The sequence below is a fragment of the Nomascus leucogenys genome, chromosome 5, assembly GCF_006542625.1.
Source record: "Nomascus leucogenys isolate Asia chromosome 5, Asia_NLE_v1, whole genome shotgun sequence".
Lineage (NCBI taxonomy): Eukaryota > Metazoa > Chordata > Mammalia > Primates > Hylobatidae > Nomascus > Nomascus leucogenys.
The window spans coordinates 6,216,197-6,239,863 of record NC_044385.1 but is presented as its reverse complement, the minus strand read 5'-3'; the positions used below and the strand labels follow the sequence as shown (position 1 = coordinate 6,239,863).

Genomic DNA, 23,667 nt, shown 5'->3' with positions numbered 1-23,667 from the left:
AGCTGGGACTACAGGCATGAGACACCACACCTGGCTAATTTTTATATTTTTAGTAGAGATGGAGTCTCATGTTGGCCAGGCTGGTCTCAAACTCCTGACCTCAAATGATCCACCCACCTTGGCCTCCCAAAGTGCTGGGATTACAGGCATGAGCCACCACCCCTGGCCCTAAATTTCTGACTTCATCCACTGTCTTGTTGTTCACCGGTGTCATTTATGATGGGGAAATACTGGCAGAAGAAGAAGGCTGGAGACGATGCTCAGGAAGACACCCAGAGTGCCATTGTGGACCCGGTGTGAACGGTCTGTGAAATTCAGCAGTGAAGCTGCTATGTGGGTAGTTGACTAGAAGCATGTAAAGATTGGTAGAGAGGAATTCCTTTCATCTAGTCTTAGAGGAGTAAACGTACGTCTTTCTAAAGATCACCACCCTGTGCCCCTCACTGCCCCATCACCTTCAACACTCATGGCCACAAATGCAATAAACATTCATGGAAGACCCTCTTTCCATGAGGCAATCTCTGATGAGGTCCAAAAGATGCAAAGATCCCTATCCTTCCAAATCCCCCTGTCTCAGAAATGAATTCCAGGCTTTTAACCATGCAGAGTATTAGAATAATACAGAGTATTAGAGTATCGCAGCTCAGCTAACTCCATTACACATAAAGGGAAGCTATGCCCTAGGAGGATGGGAACTTGTGTTGGAGGATGGAAGGGTGTGTGCGCATATATATAATCTCTAGATTAAACTGGAATATAAATAAAAAGTAATAGATGACATTACTTTTTTTTTTTTTTTTTTGAGACAGTCTCACTCCATAGCCCAGGCTGGGTGCAGTGGTGCAATCTCGGCTCACTGCAACTTCTGCCTCCCAGGTTTCAGCAATTCTCCTGTCTCAACCTCCGGGTTGAGATTACAGGCACATACACCATGGCCAGCTAATTTTTGTATTTTTAGTAGAGACGAGGTTTCACCTTGGTCAGGCTGGTCTCAAACTCCTGACCTCAGGAGTTTCCACCAGGCCCCATCTCCAACACTGAGCATCAGATTTCAACATGAGACTTGGCAGGGCCACACAAACTATGTCCAAACCCTAACACCGAGTCAAGACAAAAACCAGACCACTCCGTAATCATGTCTGAACATGGACAGAAACATGAATATTGTCCAAGCCACAAAAATGACCACACAGCCCCCATCCTGGCTAGAATGAGTGAATGCTGCTTCTTTTCTTTCTTTTTCTTTTCTTTTCTTTCTTCTTTTTTTTTTTTTTTTTGAGATGGAGTCTCCCTCTGTTGCCTAGGCTGGAGTGCAGTGGCGCGATCTTGGCTCACTGCAAGCTCCACCTCCTGGGTTCACACCATTCTCCCGCCTCAGCCTCCCGAGTAGCTGGGACTACAGGTGCCCACCACCATGCCCAACTAATTTTGTTTTTGTATTTTTAGTAGAGATGGGGTTTCACCGTGTTAGCCAGGATGGTCTCCATCTCCTGACCTTGTGATCCATCCGCCTCGGCCTCCAAAAGTGCTGGGATTACAGGCGTGAGCCACTGTGCCCTGCCCTTTTTCTTTCTTTTTCTTTTTTGAGAGGAAGTCTCGCTCTTGTTGCCCAGGCTGGAGTGCAGTGGTGCGATCTCAGCTCACTGTAACCTCCGCCTCCTAGGTTCAAGCAATTCTCTTGCCTCAGCCTCTCAAGTAGCTGGGACTACAGGCATACACCACCACGGCCAGCTAGTTTTTGTATTTTTTAGTAGAGACAGAGTTTTTCCATGTTGGCCAGGCTGGTCTCGAACTCCTGACCTCAGGTGATCCACCCGCCTTGGCCTCCCAAAGTGCTGGGATTACAGGCATGAGCCACTGCACCCAGCCTGCTGCTTCTTTTCAATTGAAGCCTTTACCTCCCTTTATTCTTCTCATATATAAGAATTATTAATATATCTAATTACCCCTGCTTCCTGACAGCATCCAATCCAGAGCAAAACCATTTCTCCAAACCCTCCCAAAATTACGTAATACAGACCCAAACCCTGTACCACCTTTCTATCACCAATTTCCTATAGCCCCTTGTGTGTATTCTCCCTCACTGTAATGGGTAATAAGCCCAACTTATTCACTATAGGTGCATTGCTGGTGGCCTTTGGCAGGAGAGTACTAACACATGTAGTTTTGTTTTTTCTTTAGAGACAGGGCCTCACTGTCACCCAGGCTGGAGTGCAGTGGGACGATCATAGCTCACTGTAGCATCAAACTCCTGGGCTAAAGCGATCCACCTGCATCAGCCTTCTGATTAGCTGGGATTACAGGTGCACACCACCACATCTGGCTAGTTTATTATATTTTTGTAGAGATAGGGTCTCGCCATGTTGCCCAGGCTAGCCCCAACTCCTGGGCTCAAGTGGTCCTCCTACCTTGACTTCCCAAAGCACTGCAATTACAGGTGTGAGCCACCATGCCCAGCTGCAATAACACACTTAAAGCTAAACTATTCTTAGGAAAATGAATGAAATGGCCAACTGCAAATGCTTTTTTGTCTCTCACCAAGAAGGTTTCTTGAAGTAGAATATAGTTACCTGGATACTTGTGCAAATGTAGATCATTAAACTCAGCGTCTTAAAGTTTAGAGATTCCCTGTGTATTGTCCAATACACATCATAAAGCCTGACATTTAAAAAAACCTAAATGAGTGATTCTGAATTGTCTGAAAGGACCTTCATCAGTCTGGGGATAGGCGTCGGGTTTGAGAGGGCAGCAGTGTGCAGCATACGAGAAAGCGGACTGCGCAAGTCTGGAGGCTGCACTTCCACTGACCACGATGAGAATAGAAACCCCTGGGTTGGGCATGGTGGCCCACGCCTGTAATCCCAGCACTTTGGGAGGCCAAGGTGGGCAGATCACTTGAGGCCAGGAGTTCGAGACCAGCCTGGCCAACATGGTGAAACCCTGTCTCTACTAAAAATACAAAAATTAGCCAGGCATGGTGGCGGGCATCTGTAGTCCCAGCTACTCAAGAGGCTGAGGCAGGAGAATCACTTGAACCTGGGAAACAGAGGTTGCAATGAGCTGAGACGGTGCCCCTGCACTCTAGCCTAGGCAACAGAGCGAGACTCCATCTTAAAAAAAAAAAAAAAAAAAAAAAAAAGAATAGAAACCTCATATTGTCTCTCCTAAGTGAGACAAAAGAATTAGATTATACATGTCTGGTGCTTCATGAGGTGAGGGCTTTCTGGCCATTGTGTCCCTTGCATTATGCAACATGGCTGTCCTGAATGAGACAAAATGTTGGGGGAAAAAGCAGCTAGGCAAATTAAAAGAGTTCCAATAGGACATGAATATTAACCACAGGGCATCAAATTGTCGGTCAGTTCAGAATGCTGAACTGCTGAGATGAGGAATGCAGCCACCTTCATGGAGGAAAACAGCCACCAAACCCCTCATGCTGCCATGGCAACGGGAGCTCACAAATGATGCAATTGCAAAGGCAGCTGGACACTTGCACATGTGACTGTTGGAAGCTGGGGCTGGGGGTGGAGGGGAGAGTGAGGGCAAGATCCCACCATGAGGGAAGTGGAAACCAGGCAAGGAAAATGTACGCTAATCCTGGTAATGAAAATAAAATTGGTCACAGCTGTGAGCTGTAGGAGAAGGGAAAAGGGAGTAAGCATATTTCATTTGTGCATGATGTCTTTCACCAAATATTATTAAAATACACTTCACTATCATTAATTCATTCCCCTAGCACCATGCTGAGGGTGCAGTCACCCCATTTTATAGGCAATATGGTCAGCTCAGTGACTCATAATTAGGAAGGAAAGGAATTGTATGAATAAAACATTCCACAGCAACCGGCCACAGTACTAAATATTGCTAACTCATTTAAACCCCCAAAGTTTTCTTTACCAAAATTTCTCTAAACTCATTCATTAATGTTTAACATTAGAAGGAAAATTTTCTCTCAAAATGGAGCAAAATAAAATTCATTTGTGAATCTTAGGGAAGGGCATGGGGAAGTTCCTTGTACTAATCTTTTTTTTTTTTTTTTTTTTTTTTTTGAGACGGAGTCTCGCTCTGTCGCCCAGGCTGGAGTGCAGTGGCGCGATCTCGGCTCACTGCAAGCTCCGCCTCCCGGGTTCACGCCATTCTCCTGCCTCAGCCTCTCCGAGTAGCTGGGACTACAGGCGCCCGCCACCACGCCCGGCTAATTTTTTTGTATTTTTAGTGGAGACGGGGTTTCACCATGGTCTCGATCTCCTGACCTCGTGATCCGCCCGCCTCGGCCTCCCAAAGTGCTGGGATTACAAGCGTGAGCCACCGCGCCCGGCCCCTTGTACTAATCTTGCAGTTCACCTCTGAGTTGGAAATTCTATCAAAATGCAAAGTAACAACAAAATAATTAGATTATTATGCCTGGTGCTTCATGAGGTGAGAGCTTTCTGGCTGTTGTGTCCATTGCTATGGCTAGTGCTGTTACAGGAAAGGGGTCCTGATCCAGACCCCCAAGTGTGGGTTCTTGGATCTTGTGCAAGAAAGAATTCAGGGCGAGTCCATACAGAAAAGTGAAAGCCAATTTGTTAGGGAAGTAAAGGAATAAGAAAATGGCTACTCCATAGACAGAGCAGCTCTGAGGGCTGCTGGTTGCCCATTTTTATGGTTATTTCTCAATGATATACTAAACAAAGGTGGATTATTCATGCTTCCCCTTGGTAGACCATACAGGGTAACTTCCTGACGTTGCCATGGCATTTGTAAACTATCATGGCGCTGGTGGGAGTGTAGCAGTGAGGACGACCAGAGGTCACTCTCGTGGCCGTCTTGGTTTTGGTGGGTTTTGGCCGGCTTCTTTACTGCAAGCTGTTTTATCAGCAAGGTCTTTATGACCTGTATCTTGTGCCGACCTCCTGCCTCATCCTGTGACTTAGAATGCCTTCACTGTCTGGGAATGCAGCCCAGTAGGTCTCAGCCTCATTTTACCCAGCTTCATTCAAGATGGAGTTGCTCTGGTTTACATGCCTCTGACAATGCCAAGCTCAGGGGACTGACCACAGTAGGTGTTTAATGAATGCTTGTTGAGAGATAGCGGGCACAGTGAGTGGTAGGAACTGTTAGTGAAGCCAGCTTGCCAATGCCTTCTCAGTAAAGTACCAGCTAAGCAACCTCAACAAGCCTGCAGTATGGGAAATTCTCCAATGACTTCTTTTGTTACTCATATTCTTTCATTCATTCTACATGTATTTTTCCAAGTGCCTACAGGTGCTAGGAGCTGTGCCAGATGCTGGGTGTTCAGGATTGCTGAATATTCAGCACACACACTTGTTTATCTGGTAGAAGAAGCAAAGGTCGAACAAACAGCTCACAAATTAAAATTGACCTACAGTGGTGATAAGGACTACCTGGGGCTGGGAAAAAGCAGAGAAGAGGAAGTACTCAGCAAAGGAGACAGTGGTGTAAGGTGAAGCTAGAGGAGCGAATGGAATAGGTCATGCCAGGCCTTGTGGCTGGAGTCATGGATTTGAACTATATTGTACATATTTAGGGTACACAACATGATGCTTGTCTATGCATATGCATAGTTTAAATGATTACTACAGTAAGTTACTCTCTTAGCAAATTTCCAGTATATAATGCAATATTAACAATAGTCCTTATGCTGTACACTAGATTCCTAGACATTCATCCATCATAACTGCAACTTTGTACCCCTTGATCTACAGCTCCCCATTCTTCCGCCAAATCCCAACCCTGCCTTTATACTGGTAACCGCCATTCATTCTGTTCCTTTTCTATGTATTAAACTTCATTCACATGCCACGTATAAAAGAAATCATGCGGTATTTTATTTTATTTATTTATTTATTTATTTATTTAGACGGAGTCTCGCTCTATCGCCAGGCTGGAGTGGTGCGATCTCGGCTCACTGCAACCTCTGACTCCCTGATTCAAGTGATTCTCCTGCCTCAGCCTCCCGAGTAGCTGGGATTACAGGCACGCGCCACCACACCTTGCTAATTTTTGTATTTTTAGCAGAGACAGGGTTTCACCATGTTGGCCAGGATGGTCTCGATCTCCTGACCTCATGATCCGCCCGCCTCGGCCTCGAAAACTGCCAGGGTTAAAGGCATGAGCCATGGTGCCCGGCCAAATCATGCCGTATTTTTATTTCTGTGTCTGGCTTATTTAACTTAGCATAATGTCTTCTAGGTTCATTCATGTTACACATGGCAGGATCTCCTTCTTTTTAAGGCTAATATTCCACTGTGTACATATAAAGAAAAAAGTCTATACATGTATACATGTACCCCCCACATTTTAAAAACTAATCTGTCAATGGACACAAGTTTTCATATTTTGGCTATGTAAATAACGCTGCCGTGAACACGGGAGTACAGACATCTCTTTGAGATGCTGATTTCATTCCCTTTGAGTATATGATTTTTTAATTTATTTTCCTTTTTGATACAGAGTTTCACTCTTGTCGTCCAGGCTGGAGTACAATGGCGTGACCTTGGCTCACTGCAACCTCTGCCTCCCGGGTTCAAACGATTCTCCTGCCTCAGCCTCCCGAGTAGCTGGGATTACAGAGCCCACCACCACGCCCGGCTAATTTTTGTATTTTTACTAGAGACAGGGTTTCACTATGTTAGTCAGGCTGGTCTTGAACTCCTGACTTCAGGTGATCCACCCATCTCAACCTCCCAAAGTGCTGGGATTACAGGCATGAGCCACCACACCAGCTGAGTATATAATTTTTTTTTTGAGACAGTTTCACTCTGTTTCCCAGGCTGGAGTGCAATAGTGTGGTCTTGGCTCACTGCAACCTCCACATCCCGGGTTCAAGTGATTCTCCTGCGTCAGCCTCCCGAGTAGCCGGGACTAGGAGCACGCACCACCACGCCCGGCTAATTTTTGTATTTTTAGTAGAGATGGGGTTTCACCATGTTGGCCAGGCTGGTCTCCAACTCCTGACCTTGTCATCCACCCGCCTTGGTTTCCCAAAGTGCTGGGGTTACAGACGTGAGCCATCGTGCCCGGCCGATATGTGCTATTTTTACCTCTGTTCTTGCAGACGGGGGTTCTGAGGCAAAAGGGATGTTAAGTAACTTTACCAAAGTCACAGAGGGAGTGGGGGAAATAGTATTCATGTCCCAGTAGGCCGATTCCCAAACCAGTGATGATGGGAATGAAGGGGCTTAGGATACATCACCCCAAATATACTGCCTCGGCATAAGGATTATTTTGAGTTGAAGGCACTTGAGAATCGACAGATGGAGGAAGAGTTCTCCGCCCTTCCCTTATCTGCCTAAAAGCCGGGCATCAATTTCTCTGTGTGATGGTGCTTTCCCCGCCCCTCCCCAAAGAGTTACTCTCTCCACTGGAGAAAGAGTCAACGATGAAGTAAATTGGCATAAAGACAAACACCTCCCTAGAATAGCCTTTATCTTTCACTGGCCTCCCCATCTATTTCCTAGTCACTTCCCCATAACTTATTTTCTGTCAAATCCCAAACCCCTTTTTCTTTTTCTTATTTTTCCAGAGAGGGACTTGCTCTGTCATCTAGGCTGGATTGCAGTGGTGTGATTATAGCTCACTGCAACCTCGAACTCCTGGGCTCAAGGGATCCTCCCACCTCAGCCTCCTGAGTAGCTGGGACTACAGGCACACTGACTGTGAGCTTGGTTAATTTCTTTGTCTTGCTTTTGGCAGAGGTAAGATCTTGCTGTGTTGGCTGGCCGCGGTGGCTCACGCTTGTAATCCCAGCACTTTGGGAGGCCAAGGTTGGGGGGTGGGGAGGGGGGGTGGATCACGAGGTCAGGAGTTTGAGACCAGCCTGACCAACATGGAGAAACCCCATCTCTACTACAGATACAAAATTAGCCGGGTGTGGTGGCACATGCCTGTAATCCCAGCTACTCAGAAAGCGGAGGCAGGAGAATCGCTTGAACCTAGGAGGCAGAGGTTGCAGTGAGCTGAGATCGCACCATTGCACTCTAGCCTGGGCAACAATAGCGAAACTCCACTTAGAATCTGTTTTCCCAATCTTGGTTTTCCTTGTCTCTGGTGAAGAAAGTTTTTGCAAAGATCATGGAGAGATTGTTCCTGGCCCCACACATATCCCAGGCCCCACCCTTACAGAGCCTGCTCCTGACCCTCCAGTGCATTGAGCTGAGGCTGCCGTGAACCCAGAGCCAGGACCCAATCCCAGGCCAGGGTTAGATGGTTGACTCACTGGCATTCCTAGAAGACTCAAGCTACTCCAGCATCGACTTCTTATTCTCCTTCTGGACCTGCTGCTTGCCTACATGGGAATACTTCTTTTTGTCTTGCTTCCCTTTTGCCCCAAGGCCTCTCTGGTGGAGGCCCAGCCCTGACTTTCTGTACCACAGCCACAGCGGATGAAGGATCAGTCCTTATACAATGTGACTGTCATTGGGGCTGGAACCTCAAGCTGTTGAATGAAACAAGACAGCAGCCTTTGTAGAGGTCTAGGCCAGGCTGGGCACGGTGACTCATGCCTATAATCACAGCATTTTGGGAGGCCAAGCTGGGTGGATTGTCTGAGCTCAGGAGTTTGAGACCATCCTGGACAACAAGGCCAAACCTCATCTCTACTAAAATACAAAAAATAAGCCGGGCATGGTGGCAGCTGCCTGTAGTTCCCCCTACCTGGGAGGCTGAGACATGAGAATTGCTTGAATCTGGGAGGCAGAGGTTGCAGTGAGCCGAGATCCCACCACTGTACTCCAGCCTGGGCGACAGAGACTCTGTCTCAAAAAAAAAAAAAAAAAAAGAGTTCTGGGCCAGACCTGTAGCAACAGGTCACCTGGAAATGTGTTAAAAATGTTCAGGCTCTTGATGCTGTGAATGAAATGGTTATGGGGGGGCGGTAGGAATGTTGTTCTAGCCCCACCCTACACCCTAAGTCAGTGATCCCCAACCTTTTTAACACCAGGGACCAGTTTTGTGGAAGACAACATCCGGTCCGAGGGCAGAGGTGGTGTGATGAGGGATGGTTTGGGGATGAAACCGCTCCCCCTGAGATCATCAGGCATCAGAGTCTCATAAGGAGTGCGTAACCTGGATCCCTCGCATGCGCAGTTCACGACAGGATTCACACTCCCGTGAGAATGCAATGCCGCCCCTGGTCTGGCCAGAGCTCTGGCCATAATGCTCCCTCACCTGCCACTCACCTCCTGCAGTCCGGCCTGGTTCCTAACAGGCCACTCGTGGTTACAGGTCTGTGGCCTGGGGGCTGGGGACGTGTCTTAGACATTCTGACTCAGAAAGTCACCCTTCGGGTGGGGCCTGGCAATCTTGCTTAAAATAAGTCCTCCGATTCTATGAGTTGTAGGCTTCAAATAAATAAATGAAATAAGCCCTCCACGTGGAAGCTGGTGAGTGCTGATGTTTCAGAGCCATTGATCCAGCCGAGGCCAGCAAACTGTGGCCCAGGGGCCAAATCCACCCTATAACATATTTCTGTACAGCTCTTTAAGAATGCTTTCCGCATTTTCAAATGATTGGGAAAAAACAAAAGAAAAAATCACATTTCAGGACATGTGAAAAAGTTTAAATTCAAATTTCGGTATCCATAAAGATAATTTTATCCTACAGCCTTTTATTTACTTATCGTCTCTGGCTGCTTTGGAACTACAATGGCAGAGTCGGTGAGTGGTGGCAGACAACTTTGAGTCTAAAATATTTATGATTTTGCCCTTTCCAGAAAAAGTTTGTGGACCTCTGCTCTGGGCAAAGCTGTTTTGAATTCTCAGTGTTTGCTGAGGTGCGGCAGCTGTCAGCTGCACCCCAAATACAGGCCAGTTCCACGGAGGGAAATCAGTTATCCCAGGCTCTGCCACGTAGAATCCATTTCTGTGCCACCAAGTTAAATTATTTTGCATCTCTAAAAGATGCTAAAAATGGTACTGAGGTTTAGAAAAATTTCCAAAGGCCCATCCAGTCCCATATCCAAATAAATACATCTGGTTTTCACAACCCAAACTTTTGCTTTTATTGCTGAAAATGTTGCCAGATGTGCCCAGCTGGTGTTTACCTATTTCTCTACAGAGCAAATATGGGGCAGGGAGCTAAATTTTCTTAGGCTCATTGGGAATGTCTTTGGAAGAGGGCTAGTTAGAACAGGAATTCTCAGGGTTTCATCTGGGGAATTTTTTTTTTAATTGACACAAGGTCTCCATATGTTGTCCAGGCTGGTCTCAAGCTCCTGAACTCAAGCAATCCTCCCACCTCAGTCTCCCAAAGTACTGGGATTACAGACGTGCGCCACCATGCCCAGCCTCTGAAGAATGTTAAGTACAAAAAAGGAAAAGCCACATGAAGAAGCAGCAGTCACTAAAACATGCTACAGACACAAGGTGCCAGACGAACTTGAAGATAGTCCTTAAACACAAATACAATCTGTCTGTAGCTTTGGCATTAGAAGTAGAGACCCAAGAAACGAGGCCAGACAGGTAGTTCACTGAGAACCTCACATAACATACCATGGATGCTAGTAATTATCCAGTGTACAACTGGGAATCAAAAGAGTTTTGGCCGAGCACGGTAGCTCATACCTGGAATCCCAGCACTTTGGGAAGCTGAGGTGAGAGGATTGCTTGAGCCCAAGAGTTCAAGCCCTGACTGGGCAACAGCACAAAACCCCATCTCTTAAAAGAAAAAAAAAAATTGTTTCCAGAATAGGGGAGTAGTGTTTATTTACTTTTATTTTTTATTTATTTTTTGAGACGGAGTCTTGCTCTGTCGCCCAGGCTGGAGTGCGGTGGTGCAATCTCGTCTCGCTGCAACCTCCGCCTCCCAGGTTCAGGCGACTCTTGTGCCTCAGCCTCCTGAGTAGCTGGGATTACAGGCATGCGCCAGCACATCTGGCTAATTTTTATATTTTTAGTAGAGACAGAGAAGCAGGCCATGGGCCGGACCGAATGAGCCACTGAGTAGGGCCAGCTCGTGAAATGTTAGGATGTGGCATAAAAAGCCATTGCAACATCTTTGAGGGCCAAAGCAAGGGGCTGTTCCCAGAAAATATGGCACTTAGAAAGGACCGTGTCATTTAAATCCACAAGACACTGTCCATTTTGTTTTACAATTGGGGCTGGTCGTTTTCAGTAATTGAAAACCTTCTACTGGGCGCAGTGGCTCACGCCTGTAATCCCAGCACTTTGGGAGGCCGAGGAGGGCGGATCACAAGGTCAGGAGATCGAGACCATCCTGGCTAACACAATGAAACCCCGTCTCTACTAAAAATACAAAAAAATTAGCTGGGCATGGTGGCGGGTGCCTGTAGTCCCAGCTACTGGGGAGGCTGAGGCAGTAGAATGGTGTGAACCCAGGAGGTGGAGCTTGCAGTGAGCTGAGATTGCGCCACTGCACTCCAGCCTGGGCAAGAGTGCAAGACTGTCTCAAAAAAAAAAAAAAAGAAAAGAAAAAAAAAGCAAACCTTCTGTCTCCTATTGAGAGCATCCCTCTCCTTTAAAAAATTTTTTTTAAATAATTTTTTTTTCTTTAGAGATGGGGTCTCACTATGTTGCCCAGGCTGGTCTCAAACTCCTAGCCTCAAGCAATCCTCCTGCCTCTGCCTCTGAAAGTGCTGGGATTACAGGCATGAGTCACCATGCCCAGCCTGCATCCTTCTCTTGATACCAAGTTACTTTTTCACTCTTGTCGCCCAGGCTGGAGTGCAATGGCGTGATCTCCGCTCGCTGCAACCTCTGCCTCCTGGGTTCAAGTGACTCTCCTGCCTCAGCCTCCTGAGTAGCTGGGATTATAGGCCCCTGCCACCATGCCCAGCTCATTTTGTATTTTTAGTAGAAATGGGGTTTCACCATGTTGGCCAGACTGGTCTTGAACTCCTGACATCCAGTGATTCACCTGGAGCCACCGTGCCAGGACTCATTTTACCTTTATATGCCACTTTTACCAAAAGATAAACACAGCCTGAAAATCTAGAAAACATAGCCACCAGCATGCCACAGATACACTAAGCTATGGTATTAGAATGCCTTGTCAGTTCCAGAATCAGATTAACACCTCAAACTCATCAGTGTAGACTCCTGAATCAACCGGAAATAAGAATCTAAATGTGGGCGGGGTGGGGGGGGGCAAAGTTCTTCCTTGAATTGATCTTGGTTCCAAAGTAACTTAAGGCCGGGCGCAGTGGCTCATGCCTGTAATCCCAGCACTTTGGGAGGCTGAGGCGGGAGAATCACTTGAACCCAGGAGGCAGAGGTTGCCGTGAGCCGAGATGGCGCCATTGCACTCCAGCCTGGTCAACAGAGCGAGACTCTGTCTAAAAAAATAATTAATTAATTGGGAAGAATTAATTAATTAATTGGGGAGAATTTATTTTTATTGACCACAAACTGCTTGGCCATTTCCAAACCCAAAGAAGCCAGGCTGTTGCCACCTGCTGGTTTTTGTCAGCATTGACTTAAATGTCATAGGAGCCACTTGTGAACTAGCTGGAGCTTTCCTGACAGAGGAAGCTATTTCACGTAGTACAGTCCTGTTGGTTGGAAACTTGGTGCGGTTGAGATCTCATCGCTTGTGAGGAACATATAAATGATACAAAAACTTTGAAGCTAAAAGTGTACCAGTCTCTTCATGATGGGCTGTTCGGAAGGACTTTCTGTTCTGAAGCCTGGACTAGGGGTTTTCAGATGAAGAACCTGGTGCAGGAATTAAATGATTCCCCAGGGCAGGGCAAGGCAGGGCAGACCCTCCTTTTGAACCCAGGTCTGTCTGATGTCAAAGCTCCAGCGCTTCCCAGGACACTATGCTGTCTCTAAATGCAGTATTGGGCCAAGGAATGTGCTCAATATGTTGTCTTGTATTTGAACCGGAATCAGGATGAATATAGATGCAGCATAATGATGGCCTTTTTCCAGCGGGCAGGAGGAGAAAGCAGCCGCAGTGTTACCACCCAACACTGTTCGGACCTGTGCTTTTCAAACACAAAATCTGCAATTGATCAGGCTCCCCAGGTGATTCCTAATGTGCACAGGAATCAAAGGCTTCAGATGCAGAATTCCTATGCACATTAGCAATCACCTGGGCAGCTTGATAAGTTGCAGATTTTGATTCAGTAGTTTGGAAGAACCTGAGATTCTGCATTTTTAACTTCCTGTCAGGTGATGTTGATGCTGCTAGTCTATAGACCACCCTCGGGGTCTAGAGTGAAGTCTAGACCAGTGGTTCTCAGCTGGGGGCAATTTGCCCTCCCCCAACATCTGGCAACATCTAGGAACATTTTTGGTATCACTATGGGGGGAGCAGTGCTATTGGCATCTAGTAAATAGAGGCCAGGGAGGGATGCTGCTGAACATCTTACGATGCACACGGCAGCCTCCCACAACAAAGAATTAGTTTCCCAAATGTCAATTGCACAGAAGTTGGGAGACTCTGTCCTAGATGATGACTTGGGTTCATCTGCTGTGAGAAGCTCAGGTCTTCTAACCTGGAGTTTGCTGAGAAATAAGTGTGAACTAGTTTTTTTCTTTTTTTTTTTTTGGTGGCCAGGTCTCACTCTGTTGCCCAGACTGGAGTGCAGTGGCATGATCTCGGCTCACTGCAACCATCACCCTCCAGGGTTCAAGCAATTCTCCTGCCTCAGGCCCCCAAGTAGCTGGGATTACAGGTATGCATCACCATGCCTGGCTAATTTTTGTATTTTTGGTAGAGACGGGTTTCACCATGTTGGCTAGTCTGGTCTTGAACTCCTGATCTCAAGTAATCAGCCATCCTTGGCCTCCCAAAGTGCTGGGATTACAGATGTGAGCCACTGGGCCTGGCCTGAACTAGCTTCTTTTGTTTGTGAAGGAAAATAATACACACTTAGAACTCTCCTATACAGGCAAGGTGTGGTGGCTCATGCCTGTGATCTCAGCACTTTGGGAGGCAGAGCAGGAGGATTGCTTGAGGCCAGGAGTTCAAGACAAACCTGGGCAATATAGCAAGGCCTCAACTCTATACTTTTTTCTTTTAATTAGCTGGGCATAGTTGCACACACTTGTAGTCCTAGCTATTCAGGAGGCTGAGGTGGGAGAATCACCTGAGCCCAGGAATCTGAGGATGCTGTGAGCTATGATTGTGCCACTGCATTCCAGCCTGCATGACAAAGTAAGACCCTGTCTCTAAAAATAATAATAATAATAATAAACAAAAATTTTTAAAACTTGGCCAAGTGCAGTAGCTCATGCCTGTAATCCTCGCACTTTGGGAGCCCAAGGTGGGCGGATTGCCTGAGCTCAGGAGTTTGAGACTAGCCTGGCCAACATGGCAAAACGCTGTCTCTACTAAAAATACAAAAAATTAGCTGGGCGTGGTGGTGCGTGCCTGTAATCCCAGCTACTCAGGAGGCTAAGGCATGAGAATCACTTGAACCCAAGAAGCAGAGGTTGCAGTGAGCCAAGATCGTGCCACTGCACTCCAACCTGGGCGACAGAGTGAGACTCTGGCTCTAAGAAAAAAATTTTTTTTAATAAAAAAAATAAAAAATAAAAAACCTCCCGCCAGGTGCAGTGGCTCATGCCTGTAATCCTGGCACTTTTGGAGGCCAAGGTAGGAGAACCGCTTGAGCCCAGGAGTTCAAGACCAGCCTGGGCACATGGCAAAACCTTGTCTCTACAAAAAAAAAAAAAAATTAGCTGGGCATTGTAGCATGCGTCTGTAGTCCCAGCAGGGAGCTGTGATCCCACCACTGCACTGCAGCCTGGGTGACAGTGTGAGTGAGACCGTCTCAAAAAAGAAAAAAAAAAATTAAATACAATACAGCCAACATAACTGACACATCAACTTACAAACAACCACGTACAGCCGGGCACAGTGGCTCACACCTGTAATCCCACCACTTTAGGAGGCCGAGGCGGGTGGATCACGAGGTCAGGAGATCGAGACCATCCTGGCTAACACGGTGAAACCCCGTGTCTACTAAAAAATACAAAAAATTAGCCGGGCGTGGTGGCGGGCACCTGTAGTCCCAGCTACTCGGGAGGCTGAGGCAGGAGAATGGCGTGAACCCGGGAGGCGGAGCTTGCAGTGAGCCGAGATCGCACCACTGCACTCCAGCCTGGGCGACAGAGCGAGACTCTGTGTCAAGAAAACAAAAACAAAAACAAAAACAAACAAACAAACAAACAAAAACCTACATAAAAGACCCTCCTGTATGTATTTTAGCAGCAAAGGAAAGGTGCGGGGATGTCGAAGACACTTGTGAGACTAAGAAGGCCTTTTGAGTTGTGAAGAACTCTGCCTGTATTAACTCCTCCAGGCAAGGGCTTGGCAGTAGAGAAATCAGGAAGCCCAGTAGACTTGGCAATGCTTTTCTTCTTATCTCATGCGAGACCAAAACAACAACAAAAAGATCCTCCCCTCCCCTCCCCTCCCCTCCCCTCCCCTCCCCTTCCCTTCCCTTCCCTCCTTCCTTTTCTCTCTCTCTCTCTTTCTTTTTCTTTCTTTTGAGACAGAGTCTCACTCTGTTGCCCAGGCTGGAGTGCAGCGGCGCAATCTCAGCCCACTGCAATCTCCACCTCCCAGGTTAAAGCGATTCTCCTGTCTCCGCTTCCAAGTAGCTGAGATTACAGGCACATACCACCATGCCCGGTTAATTTTTGTATTTTTAGTAGAGACGGGGTTTTGCCATGTTGGCCAGGCTAGTCTCGAACTCCTGACCTCAGGTGATCCACCTGCCTCAGCCTCCCAAAGTGCTGGGATTACAGGCATGAGCCACTGCACCCAGCCCTAAAAGACCCTTTCTATTGTGATTTATTCCCCAGGATATCTTGATAGAACTATTACTGTAAACCTAGAAGAGAGGTCAGCAAACTTTTTCTGTAAAAGGTCAGATAGTAAATATCTTAGGCTTTGCAGATTTTATGGTCTCTGTGGCAACTACTCAGTGCTGTCACTGTAGCACAAAAGCAGCCAGAGACAATAGTTACCCAGTGGGTCTGGCTGCGTTCCAATAATACTTTATTTATAAAAATAGACCCCAAGGCAAATGGCCCATGGGCAGTAGTTTGCTGACCTCCAGTCTAGGCACTGAAGTGAATCTGGGGCCGGCTGTAGATCCCATGTTAGCAGTGACATAAGCAGCTGGCCCCTATTTATTTTAGGGGGTGGGAAGAAAGTGACTAATACATTGCAACAAGCCAACTGCTCGCAAAAAAATAATGGTTTCCCAGCTTGACCCAGTGACTAAAAACAGCCACTCACACCACCGAAATTCAATATAAGTAGTTCTATTTTCTCCCTCTGAAGTTGACACTGCAGGTGCTCTAATTTATCACAAAGTATTAATTAACTACCTAAGATGTACTTAGCATTTCTGGGAGCCGTGAGGAATTAAAAAACATGTCACAGTCCATATTCTTAAGCAGTTTCCTTGGGGTTACTATGGTGCTGAGATATAGACACACAATCACAGCACTTTCAAACACCCATGGAGAGATTATTCAGTAAATGTGCATGAGAAATTCATTAGGCATTTGGAAAAAGATGAAACCTGGCTGGGAGGCCAAGGCGGGTGGATCATGACATCAGGAGTTCAAGACCAGCCCGGCCAACATGGTGAAACCCCGTCTCTACTAAAAATACAAAAATTAGCCGGGCGTGGTGGCGCATGCCTGTAATCACAGCTACTCAGGAGACTGAGGCAGGAGAATTGATTGAACCCAGGATGCAAAAGGCTGCAGTGAGCCGAGATCACACCACTGCACTCCAGCCTGGGTGACAGAGCGAGACTCCATCTCGAAAAAAGGTAAAATAAAACAAAAACAAATAACATGAGAAAATTTGTATAAACAAGGTCATAATAAATGGAGCAATTCTTTTTAATATATATGACACATAATGAGTTAATCACTCAACTACAACAATCAATAGAAAATTATGAAAAGCCTAAAGAAAAGTGATACTTCACAGAAGTACAAATCACTGATTAATTTTAAGTACCCGAGTAGATGCTTAAAAAAAAAAATCCAGACTAAAAACAATTGAAATCCATCCCTTGTGGACAGATCAGCATCTGTCTTGGTTTTGGGGTCACGTGCTCTCTGGCCGCTGCCCCCGAGCATGCTCCCTCCTGGAACCCAGCCACCTGCTGAGAGGCCACTTGGAGTCACTCCAGTCTTCATTCCCAGCTGGCCCCAGCCTTGAGTCATCCCAGCCCAGGGGATGGACTTGCGAATGAAGAAGCCTCTGGATGATTTCAGCTCCAAGCCATTTTTTTTTTTTTTTTTTTTTTCCTGAGATGTCTCGCTCTGTCGCCCAGGCTGGAGTGTAGTGGCGTGATCTTGGCTTACTGCAACCTCCACCTCCCGGGTTCAAGCAATCCTCCTGCCTTAGCCTCCCGAGTAGCTGAGAATACAGGCGCCTGCCACTACGCCCGGCTAATTTTTTGTATTTTTAGTAGAGATGGGGTTTCACCGTGTTAGCCAGGATGGTCTCGATCTCCTGACCTCATGATCTGCCCACCTCGGCCTCCCAAAGTGCTGGGATTACAGGCGTGAGCAACTGTGCCCTCAACTCCCAGACATTTAAGTCACTCCCAGCCTTCAGGTGTTTCTGGCTGAGTCCCCAGGCACCGTGGAGCATAGAAAAGCTGTCACCGTGTATGCGTTCTGAAATCCCCTTACCCACAGACTCCATGAGCATAAAAAACAGAACAAGACTCCACCTCAAAAAAAAAAAAAAAAAAAATCGCTCCAGAAAGGAGATTTTTTTGGGAAGAATATTCATTGATCCAGGCTAAGCAGTAAGAGTATGTCTGGAGAAGGAACCTAGGAGCCAGGGTTTTTACTTGGCATATGGCACAGATGACTTGAAGGACATGTTAGAGGAACTGACTACAGCAGGCGAGCCAGGGAGGGCAAGGACAGCCACAGGCAGGAGAGAGGATGAGTAGCCACCTGGGAGTGGGGAAAGCAGCCCGGAGGAGGAAACAGCAGGCCCCGGACGGAGTGAGCCCAGGAGATTTGCCAGGCCCAGCACTGTTGAGGGACTTTAGGGAGCTCACATCTTCTGTGAGTCTCAGCTTCTTGAACAAATACTCTCTCTCAGCCGGGCACGGTGGCTCATGCCTGTAATCCCGGCACTTTGGGAGGCTGAGGCGGGTGAATCCCTTGAAGCCAGGAGTTCAAGAGCAGCCTGGCCAACATGGTTAAACCCCGTCTCTACTAAAAATACAAAAATCAGCCAGGTGTGGTGGTGCACATCTGTAATCCCAGCTACTCGGCAGGTTGAGGCACGAGAATCGCTTGAACCTGGGAGGTAGAGGTTGCAGTGAGCCGAGATTATGCCACTGCACTCCAGCCTGGTCGACAGGGCAAGACTCTGCCTCAGTAAAAACAAAACAAAACAAAACAAAACAAACTCTCTCCCATTAGAATGCTTCCTCTTTCCCATCATTCATCTTTTAATAAAAGTCCAAACACCTTCACAAAATTTACAGGGCCCTGAAGACCCGCCTGGTTCTTTCTCCCTGTCACTGGCTGCAGCCACCCTGGAATCCTGTCTGTAAAACTTAGACAGTACGACCCTTTTCTCAATCATGCCTTCCCCTGCCTGGTGTGTTCCATCTCCACCACTGGCTCCGTGCCATCACTCTGGCCCAAGTGAAAATTATTCTCCCTCTGATCACCTGGAAAATGCATTCCATCTGCCAATCCCTGAGTTTTTTTCTTCTTTTTTATTGTACTTATAAATATCTGAATGCTATCTTCCTTCCCTTGCTAGCATTAAACTGGGCTCCATGAGGGCCAGGACCTTGCCTACCTTGTTCAATGAGGTATTTTCAGGACCCAAAATAGTGCTAGTAGATAGTCAGTAAATGCTCAATAAATGTTTGCTGAAAATCAGTAAAAGTCCTTCCTAGATAAACTCTCATCCACACTTCGAAACCCAGTTCACAAACCCAGGAATTTGAGGCTGCAGTATCTCCTGTGACCATACTCTCCAAGCACTTGTTCTTGTTGTACTGTTGGTGAATGAAAAACCCTATTTTTTGTTGTTATTTTTGAGACAGGGTCTCATTTTGTCACCCAGGCTGGAGTGCAGTGGCGAGATCTCAGCTCACTGCAACCTCTGTCTCTCAGGCTCAAGCGATCCTCCTGCCTCAGCCATGTAGCTGGAACTACAGGTGTGCACACCACCACCCAGCTAATGTTTGTATTTTTTGTAGAAATGGGGTTTTGCCATGTTGCTCAGGCTGGTCTCAAACTCCTGAGCTCAAGCAATCCACCTGCCTCGGCCTCCCAAAATGCTGGGATTACAGGTGTGAGCGACAACGCCCGGCCTTGAAACACCCTATTGTTAATGCATTCATGGGGCTCCACTGTACCTCCTGTCCCCTCTGTAGGTTGTGTTAGTGCCACTCAACACTGTAGCTCAAGGATCCCGTACTCGTCAAGTAAAGTAACTTCAACTTAGGTAGGGAGCCCAACAGAGAGCTAGCAGTGTGTCCGGAATTGGTGGGTTCTTGGTCTCACTGACTTCAAGAATGAAGCCGCGGACCCTCGCAGTGAGTGTTACAGCTCTTAAGGTGGCGCATCTGGAGTTTGTTCCTTCTGATGTTCGGATGTGTTGGGAGTTTCTTCCTTCTGGTGGGTTCGTGGTCTCGCTGGCTTCAGGAGTGAAGCTGCAGACCTTCGCGGTGAGTGTTACAGCTCATAAAAGCAGTGTGGACCCAAAGAGTGAGTAGTAGCAAGATTTATTGCAAAGAGCAAAAGAACAAAGCTTCCACAGTGTGGAAGGGGACCCCCAGCAGGTTGCCACTGTTGGCTCGAGCAGCCTGCTTTTATTCTCTTATCTGGCCCCACCCACGTCCTGCTGATTGGTAGAGCCCAGTGGTCTGTTTTGACAGGGCACTGATTGGTGCGTTTACCATCCCTGAGCTAGACATAAAGGTTCTCCACGTCCCCATCAGATCAGTTAGATACAGAGTATGGACACAAAGGTTCTCCAAGGCCCCACCAGAGGATCTAGATACAGAGTGTCGATTGGTGCATTCACAGACCCTGAGCTAGACATAGGGTGCTGATTGGTGTGTTTATAAACCTTGAGCTAGATACAGAGTGCCGATTGGTGTATTTACAATCCCTGAGCTAGACATAAACGTTCTCCAAGGCCCCGCCAGAGCAGCTAGATACAGAGGGTCAATTGGTGCATGCACAAACCTCGAGCTAGACACAGGGTGCTGATTGGTGTATTTACAATCCCTGAGCTAGACATAGAGGTTCTCCACATCTCCACCAGACTCAGGAGCCCAGCTGGCTTCACCCAGTGGATCCTGCACTGGGGCTGCAGTTGGAGCTGCCTGCCAGTCCCGCGCCGTACGCTGGCACTCCTCAGCCCTTGGGTGGTCGATGGGACTGGGCGCCGTGGAGCAGGGGGTGACGCTCGTTGGGGAGGTTCGGGCCGCACAGGAGCCCATGGAGGGGGTGGGAGGCTCAGGCATGGCGGGCTGCAGGTCCCGAGCCCTGCCCCGCGGGAAGGCAGCTAAGGCCTGGCGACAAATCGAGCGCAGCGCTGGTGGGCTGGCACTGCTGGGGGACCCAGTACACCCTCCGCAGCCGCTGGCCTGGGTGCTAAGTTCCTCATTGCCCGGGGCCGGCAGGGCTGGCCGGCTGCTCTGAGTGCAGGGCCCGCCAATCCCACGCCCACCCGGAACTCCAGCTGGCCCGCAAGCGCCCCCGCGCACCCCCAGTTCCCGCTCATGCCTCTCCCTCCACACCTCCCTGCAAGCTGAAAGAGCCGGTTCCGGCCTTGGCCAACTCAGAAAGGGGCTCCCACAGTGCAGCGGTGGGCTGAAGGGCTCCTCAAGTGCCGCCAAAGTGGGAGCCCAGGCAGAGGAGGCACCGAGAGCGAACGAGGGCTGTGAGGACTGCCAGCAAGCTGTCACCTCTCAGCAGCGTGGCTTGTAAATGTGGCTCCCCAATCTCAAGTCCTGATGAGATTATGTTATGTGAAAATGGAAAATATTCTTGGTCTTTCTGGGCCTCAGTTTCCTTATCTGTAAAATGACAGTAATATAACCCAAGGTCGCTCGTTTGTTGGGTATGCACTGTGAAAACGTATCCACTTGTGACCTGCTGCACCTTAAGTTCTTGTTTCCAAAAGTACCATGAAGAAGCTCAGCCCCAGGAAAACACAAAAACCAGTTGGATCCAGAGATGCCTGAGTTGGAGCTGAACTTTGGAGAACTCTCTTCATTACCACATTAAAAATCCTCTCCCTGGCCTGTGCAGTGACTCATGCCTGTAATCCTAGCACTTTAGGAGGCTAAGACGGGCGGATCACTTGAGCCTAGGAGTTTGAGACCAACCTGGGTAACATAGCAAGACCCCGTATCAACAAAAAATTTAAAAAATTGACTGGGCATGGTGGTCCACACCCCCGTAGTCCTAGCTACTCTGGAGGCTGAGGCAGGAGAATCGCTTGAGCCGGGAGGTGGAGGTTGCAGTGAGCTGAGATTGCACTACTGCACTCCAGCCTAGGAGACAGAGTGAGACCCTATCTCAAAAACAACAAAAAAGGTTCAGTCACCTCTGATGGTGTCATCAAGGTGTTCAACGACATGAAGGTGTGTAAATCTTTGATGCCAGAGAAGGTGACGCACAGGAAGGCAGTGCTCTTCTGCCTGTGTGAGGACAAGAAGAACATCATCCTGGGGGAAGGCAATGAGATCCTGTTGGGTGACATGGGCCAGACCGTCCATGACCCCTACACCACCTTTGTCAAGATGCTGCCAGATAAGAACTGCCGCTATGCCCTCTATGACACAATCTACAAGACCAAGGAGAGCAAGAAGGAGGACCTGGTGTTTATCTTCTGGGCCCCTGAATCTGCACCCCTTATGAGCAAAATGATCTATGCCAGCGCCAAAAATGCCATCAAGAAGAAGCTGACAGGGATCAAGCATGAATTACAAGCAAACTGCTATGAGGAGGTCAAGGACTGCTGCACCCTGGCAGAGAAGCTGGAGGGCAGTGCCTTCATCCCCCTGGAGGACAAGCCTCTGTGAGCCCTTTCTGGCTGGCTGCCTAGAGCATCTGGCAGCCCCACCCCTGTCCTCAGGGGTTGCAGGCTGCCCCCTTCCTGCCAGACCTGAGGGGCTGGGGGGACCCCAGTAGGAGGAGGGCAATCCCTTCACACCAGTTGCCAAACAGACCCCCTATCCCTGGGTTTTCCTCCTCTGTCCATCCTGGACGGTTCTGGCCTTCCCAAACTGCTTTGGATCTGCTGATTCCTCTTGGGTTGAAGCAGATCAAGTCCCCCCCCAGGCATCCCAGTTGTGAGGGAGACTGTATTTTTTTTAACAACACCCCCACTCTCCACCTGTTCCTTCCCCTTCGCATGCTGCCAACTTCTTTTTTTTTGACACAGAGGCTCACTCTGTTGCCCAGGCTGGAATACAGTGGCGCGATCACAGCTCACAGCAACCTCCACCTCCTGGGTTCAAGCAATTTTCCTTCTTCAGCCTCCCCAGTAGCTGGGACTACAGGTGTGCACTGCCATGCCCGGCTAATTTTTTGTATTTAAGTAGAGATGGGGTTTCACTGTGTTGCCCAGGCTGGTCTTGAACTCCTGAGTTCAGGCAATCTGCCCACCTCAGCTTCCTAAAGTGCTAGGATTACAGGCATGAGCCACTGCACCCGGCCCCATGCTGCCAACTTCTAAACACAGTAGTGACTCTGTGCTTGTCTAGTTCTGTGTATAAATGGAATGTTGTGGAGATGACCCCTCCCTGTGCCGGCTGGTTCCTCTTCCTTTTCCCCTGGTCACAGCCACTCATGGAAGCAGGACCAGTAAGAAACCTATGACTGAAAAAAAAAAAAGCCGGGTGCAGTGGATCATGCCTGTAATCCTAGCACTTTGGGAGGCTGAGGTGGGCGGATCATCTGAGGTTGGCAGTTCGAGACCAGCCTGACCAACATGGAGAAACTCTACTAAAAGTACAAAAACTCTACTAAAACTACAAAATTAGCTGGGCGTGGTGGCGCATGCCTGTAATCCCAGCTACTCAGGAGGCTGAGGCAGTGGAATCCCTTGAACCCAGGAGGCAGAGTTTGCAGTGAGCTGAGATAGCAATGATGCACTCCAGCCTGGGCGACAGAGTGACACTCTGTCTCAAAAAAAAAAAAAAAAAAAAAAAAAAAGACAATAATAGAAAGGCTCACTAATGGGGAAAAAAAAATCCCCTCCTAGGGAGAAGCTTATTTACCATTTTCTACACATGCAACCTATGTGGAAGCATGGCCGGTGACTACCTGTACTCCTTGACTCTACCTCTGCATACAATGATTCAGCCAACCAGCCCAATAAGTGCCCTGCGTTCACTTTTGTTCGGGGAGGCACTGCTTTGGGAACTATCCCCAGTGTCCTCCTTACTTGTTAGAATTAATAAAATCCCCTTTTTAAGTCCTCCTTGGGAGTAGTCATTGGACTGTCACCCACCAAGTGATCAAACTCACCCATTGTGTGGGTTAGCTGTAACAGTAGTTAACCATAGAGTGTTGTGATAAGGAGCCAAAGAATAAAGCTCCTTTAAAATAAAGAATATTTATTTTAGAATACAGCTTGGCACATAGTAAACATGCACATGGTTTAAATGACTTTATGTTGAGAAGTTACAGCTTTGGCATAAATATGTATGGTATAGAAGGA

General features: G+C 47.9%; 1 pseudogene; it reads left to right on the top strand.

The window, feature by feature from the left end:
- Positions 1–219: 219 nt before the first annotated feature.
- On the top strand, positions 220–22,024 carry LOC100603203 (annotated as a pseudogene).
- The last annotated feature ends 1,643 nt before the right edge of the window (positions 22,025–23,667 follow it).